The following is a 6000-nucleotide window of genomic DNA, read 5'->3' as shown; positions in this document are numbered from 1 at the left end:
CCATACTCTTTCATCGCATACAAGTCTTTCGAATCCCATCCATACTAGGGTTCAAGAGCCACCGAATTCAGCCACTGGCCGCGAGTTATCATATTCGTCCCGAACTCCACTCTGCATCTCTGGCGTGCAACATTCTCCGCTTTACCCCAAGAGAGACAAAGTGTATACGGGAGAAGTGGCTTCCTCTCTCACAAGTTCACTATCATCTCTCGCACATTGTCCACACAAAACAACGCCGCTTGAATGGACTTATTATTCCGCTGCGGCCGGCTCGCTTCGAAGAAAACAAAAAGGGGACTGAATGGCTGGCGCTTCTCGGGAACGGTTTCACCAACCAACACCGGACTGAGTTCTGCGGGGTCTGGGCTCATCATTTATTGAAATGTGATTATCGTCACGCAAATCGAATAAGATTTTGTTTGTCTGGTGGTAAATCACAGCACTGGAGTTGAATGATAATCAAGTTTGACGTCTGAATGGTGAATTTATTGATGAATTTATGATGTTCACATCTCAATCGGACAGTATCGCCGTGTTGTCATTGTCATTGATAATGAAGAGATTGCTTTTCGGTCGAGTCAAAGATTCCTGACGAACCAAAAATTCTTTCTCACGCGAGAGTTGTTACTTCACGAAAGAGCTATTGCAGAAGGTAAAAATTATTTTACCATAATTACATATTTTTGGGTTGCTGGTTTGGTTTTAATTGGTTGTTAGTTTATCATTTTCCCGAAACCCATGAGCATCATCAATCAAGCACTAATTAAATGGCCAGTCACCTATTATGATGTATCTTGAATGGAACTTCTCAATGATTCCAACCTAGCGAGGACGGTTTGACCCAACAATGCAATGGGACATCAACGTGATACACTTCGAATTAGAAACCGAGAGAAAGAGAGTATTACATAGCAGAGAATCTGCACGCAATCTCGCATGTTTCTCTTGAACAAGCTAAAATAATTCAACACAGAATTGATAGGCTGCACGCTGAAAATCAATGAGTTAGAGTCGTGGCTTCTCACGAAAAACACATAAATAGAGGTTTTATGATGGTTTTATATGGAATGTGACGATTATTGGGATCCAAGCCTCGGTGTTTGTGATGTTCCAGGAGAGGTCCGTTTTTGTGATATCAGACACATCTCTGTGTTATTGATTTTCAGCGTGTTCTCCAATGTCTTATGAAGACTAATGCAAATTTTGCAAGTTTGAACTATGCTGTCCATGGCAGTTTACTCCGAATGTTTTACTCACAGTGATGTACCGGTTAGTTCTCCGTGCTCAGAAAAAAAAAACAAGAGAATAAATGTATGTATGCGTGAGAGAGATAAAATTCAGTGATGCTGCACCACGGAGAGACGGCCTGCTAGAGATGATCTGCGAAATTCCGCCACCTGGGCCCGTTGCGTGAGGAGTTGTAATGTTGAAGTTTGGCTGCTGAGCGAGCACGTTGCATGCATGTCTTGCTTTTAGGGGGACCTGAGCCGGAGCGGCAAGATTGCAAGCGAAAGCGAAACCTCTGACAGTCCGTCTGGTGACTTTCGAGTGAACGGTAACCCCAAATCTTTAGCGCTCCGGTGTTTTGGTACGGCTCGTCTCGATTCAGGGGGGACGGCTTCCGTTGGATGTTCGTTGGTTGAAATGTGTGAAGATGACTATCGACGCTAGTTAATCAAGTGAAGAACCTTGGTCTTATTGGTGGAAACCCTACCAGTGCGGCTCGGTAGATGTTGATCGCATTCTGGTTCTGTGCGCTGGGGCAGAGGAGCACGGTAGTGGCTTATGTAACGTGACTCCCCCGACTTTGATCGACGATCGATGGCAGCGTGATTGCGAAGGAGATATATGTTTCAAGTCCGAGGGATGCGAGACCCCTAAAGGTGTAATGAAATCAGTGTGCCGTTTCAAGTTGGACTTGCGATTGTCGGACGTCCATTTCAGTGCGTAGATCAAATACGAGATGTGCTAACAATAACAAAACTTTGAAGAAGGGTCAGCAAGAGACCGGTAGGAAAACGAGTTTCTTGGCGATGGGATGTGTGATGCTAACTGCTTGTTGTCCGTTGCTTTAGGCTTTCGGATCTTTGTCTCAAGAAGTGAGCTGACCGGTTCGCTGCTACGGAAAGGGCATCGTGGATAAGCCCACACTGACTGGCAACGTGCGAACTGCTCTCGCCCTAAAATGGGGGGAAGTAGCTTCACAGAGTGCAGCTCATCCTCCGCATGCCGGATTTGTTTATGCAAATGAGTATCGACATGTTCATAAATTATGAACGCATCGCTGGAGATGGATGTTGAGTGACTCTGCAGTAGTCTTGTTCTGATCTTGGCTAGAAGTGCATTCGGAAACTGAAAGTTGTGAAACAAGTGTTGCAAATACAGCTTCTGGGTAAACATAGAAACATAACGTCAAAGTGTGGCACAACTGAATCTAAAATCAAGTGAATCTTCAGCAGAAACGAAACAAAATAGTGCAGTGTTAGTTGACTTCCAATTTTGTGATTGATATGAATTGCGTTTTCTGAACGGTGTATTATTTTGACGGTGAATAACTTTTAGAGAAGAAGTACAAGAAAAACGGTAGATCACCGAAACGAGCTGCCCGCCTGCGCAATTGTTGAAGTTGAAGATCGACGCAAACGATCGATTGTGTGTTAATTGCCCGATTAGGTAAGTACCTACTGTTGATTGTGAAGGGCTGTATTTTTGTAGTGATGCGATTCGTAGGATGACAAGGCGGAATTGATTTGAGCAATCGATCTCTGTGATGGGCTCATCTGATCGTGATAAATATGTTCTTCGGAAATATATTGGCATCAAATTTTATGATCACTAACAGCTCAAAGCATAAGGGCTGTTTCAATGAAAATTAGGAAATTTCTTCCAAATCGCTTATTAAAGTGAAACAACGGGATCTGCAATTAATAGTGTCGCAATAAACATGGGACGTGTAACAATTTGCAAACAAAGTTGGGTTGGGACAAATACCTAGTATTGGTCGAAGTAATAAAAAAACGAGTACGTGCTGATCAGTAAAATGTAGCTATGGAACAACAAAATGTTCATGAGAATTAAGCTGAGACTTAATTCTTTCTCTTATTTATTGACGCGAAGTTTAAATCCTGAAGTGAAAGTTTTGAATTAATGGCATTACTGATTTGTCAGCAGAGTCGGGATTATAGTACTCACTAGATGTGGTCAAATGTATGAGGGTACTTCATAGCAGTGTGAGTTATTCTTCAAATTAAATTCAATTTTTTTTTCACTATGAATACTATTATTATTTAATCAGACTAAGGCCGAAGTGGCCTGTGCGGTATATAAGAGTCTTCTCCATTCGGCTCGGTCCATGGCTACACGTCGCACAGTGATGCCACTCCATACAAAACATGGAAAAAAGTCTTTTCAATCACTTTTTGTCAACCGATTTTCTCGCAACAGGTTGCATTCGATGCGGAATATTGTCCCATTGTTTCCTATTGAAAATTGGCAGGATAGGACTATGGGCTCATAAGCTGTGGCCAAAAAACATTTTTTTCATACAAAAAACGGGTAAAACCCCATCACTAATTTTTTTTTTGGCACTTATCCTCATCCTTCCGGAGGAATTTCCCGGGGAACTTCCGGAGGAACTTCCGGAGGAATTTCCGGGGGAACTTCCGGAGGAACTTCCGGAGGAACTTCCGGAGGAACTTCCGGGGGAACTTCCGGAGGAACTTCCGGAGGAACTTCCGGGGGAACTTCCGGAGAATTTTCCGGGGGAACTTCCGGAGGAACTTCCGGAGGAACTTCCGGGGGAACTTCCGGAGGAACTTCCGGGGGAACTTCCAGAGGAACTTCCGGGGGAACTTCCAGAGGAACTTCCGGGGGAACTTCCAGAGGAACTTCCGGGGGAACTTCCAGAGGAACTTCCGGGGGAACTTCCAGAGGAACTTCCGGGGGAACTTCCAGAGGAACTTCCGGGGGAACTTCCAGAGGAACTTCCGGGGGAACTTCCAGAGGAACTTCCGGGGGAACTTCCGGAGGAACTTCCGGGGGAACTTCCGGAGGAACTTCCGGGGGAACTTCCGGAGGAATTCCTGGAGGAACTTCCGGAGGAATTCCTGGAGGAACATCCGAAGGAATTCCTGGAGGAACTTCAGGAGGAATTCCTGGAGGAATTTCCGGAGGAATTCCTGGAGGAACTTCCGGAGGAATTCCTGGAGGAACTTCCGGAGGAATTCCTGGAGGAACTTCCGGAGGAATTCCTGGAGGAACTTCCGGAGGAATTCCTGGAGGAACTTCCGGAGGAATTCCTGGAGGAACTTCCGGAGGAATTCCTGGAGGAACTTCGGAGGAATTCCTGGAGGAACTTCCGGAGGAATTCCTGGAGGAACTTCCGGAGGAATTCCTGGAGGAACTTCGGAGGAATTCCTGGAGGAACTTCCGGAGGAATTCCTGGAGGAACTTTCGGAGGAATTCCTGGAGGAACTTCCGAGGAATTCCTGGAGGAACTTCCGGAGGAATTCCTGGAGGAACTTCCGGAGGAATTCCTGGAGGAACTTCCGGAGGAATTCCTGGAGGAACTTCCGGAGGAATTCCTGGAGGAACTTCCGGAGGAATTCCTGGAGGAAATTTCGGAGGAATTCCTGGAGGAACTTCCGGAGGAATTCCTGGAGGAACTTCCGGAGGAATTCCTGGAGGAACTTCCGGAGGAATTCCTGGAGGAACTTCCGGAGGAATTCCTGGAGGAACTTCCGGAGGAATTCCTGGAGGAACTTCCGGAGGAATTCCTGGAGGAACTTCCGGAGGAATTCCTGGAGGAGCTTCCGGAGGAATTCCTGGAGGAACTTTCGGAGGAATTCCTGGAAGAACTTCCGGAGGAATGCCTGATGAGTTCTTGTAGAAATATTAAGAAGAATGCATGGAGGAATATCCGGAGGAGTTCCTGTAGTTCTGGAAGAATCCCGGAGAAAGATTTGGAGGAATATCCGGAAAAATTCCTAGAGGAATATCCGGAGGAATTCTTGGAGGAATATTCGGAAGCATTCCTCCGAAAATCCTCCAGGAATTCTCCAGGTTCCTTCTGGAACTCTTCTGGAGATGCATTTTGAATTTCTGGATTTCCTCCGGAAGTTCCTTCTGGAATTCATCTGGAAGTTCCTACTGGAATTCCTCCGGAAGTTCCTTCTGCAATTCCTCCGGAAGTTCCTTCTGGTATGTCCCCGGAAGCTCCTTCTGGAATTCCGCCGGAAGTTCTTTCCAGAAATTCTCCGGAAGTTTATTTTAAATTTTTTTTGTTGTTGACACATAGTATAGTCAATGCTAGAATAGTGTTATAAAACATTTTTTGAACTTGTAAGTTCCGACTGAAGAATGTCATGTAAATCAAGATTTACTATATTTTGAATAAAAAAACATCCTTACTCACGCCCCTCTAGGGGCAAATTGAGCATCCCTAGAAACATATCTCACCAGTATGAATAAACTAGATGAGATAGGTAAGACATCCGTAAAAGAATTGTGAAAATCGGTCGAAAGGCGCTTGAGATACAGCTGTTTGAAAATTTAGTTCCCACGATTTTCTGATCACTGTATTCGGCGTGTTAATGCTTATGTTTACTTGAAGAATGCTTTGAAGAAAAATGGTATTTGCGCAGATTTGCGCAAAACAATCATCATATCCCCGAAAAGCTGAATAAATAAGCTTTGAAATAAGCCCGATTCGGCATGCGTGCGATTGCGTGCTCTTAGTTAAAAATCAGGTTGAACGACATCATGTCTTCGCCATACATGTTACAAGCAATTTAAAAAAACATCTTTGATTTACCATTGGATCGACATGATGCACCCCGTGCAATTTTCATCCAATCTTCGTGAAATTTTGAGGGAAGTCATTTCAAACATTATGAAAAATTATAAAAATACTTTCGAAGCTGTACGCTCAACTCAATTTTCTTGACTTTTTTCCGCCTTGGCATCACTGTGCGTCGCCAACCACGCAGTCTACGGAGGGTC

The 6000-nt window shown here is 44.7% G+C and overlaps 1 protein-coding gene across 2 annotated transcripts in view; it reads left to right on the top strand.

The window, feature by feature from the left end:
* Positions 1 to 1541: 1541 nt before the first annotated feature.
* The window catches only part of LOC134210686 (putative uncharacterized protein DDB_G0282133), a 597983-nt gene continuing 593524 nt past the window's right edge, over positions 1542 to 6000 (top strand). For both annotated transcript variants that reach the window (XM_062686886.1, XM_062686884.1), the window contains exon 1: positions 1542 to 2673. The gene's annotated coding sequence lies outside the window, so the exon portion shown is untranslated. The remainder of the gene's footprint in view (positions 2674 to 6000) is intronic.

The sequence above is a fragment of the Armigeres subalbatus genome, chromosome 2, assembly GCF_024139115.2.
Source record: "Armigeres subalbatus isolate Guangzhou_Male chromosome 2, GZ_Asu_2, whole genome shotgun sequence".
In the NCBI taxonomy this organism is placed as follows: Eukaryota; Metazoa; Arthropoda; class Insecta; order Diptera; family Culicidae; genus Armigeres; species Armigeres subalbatus.
The sequence above is the reverse complement of the archived record's forward strand: the minus strand, read 5'-3'. Positions and strand labels throughout refer to the sequence as shown.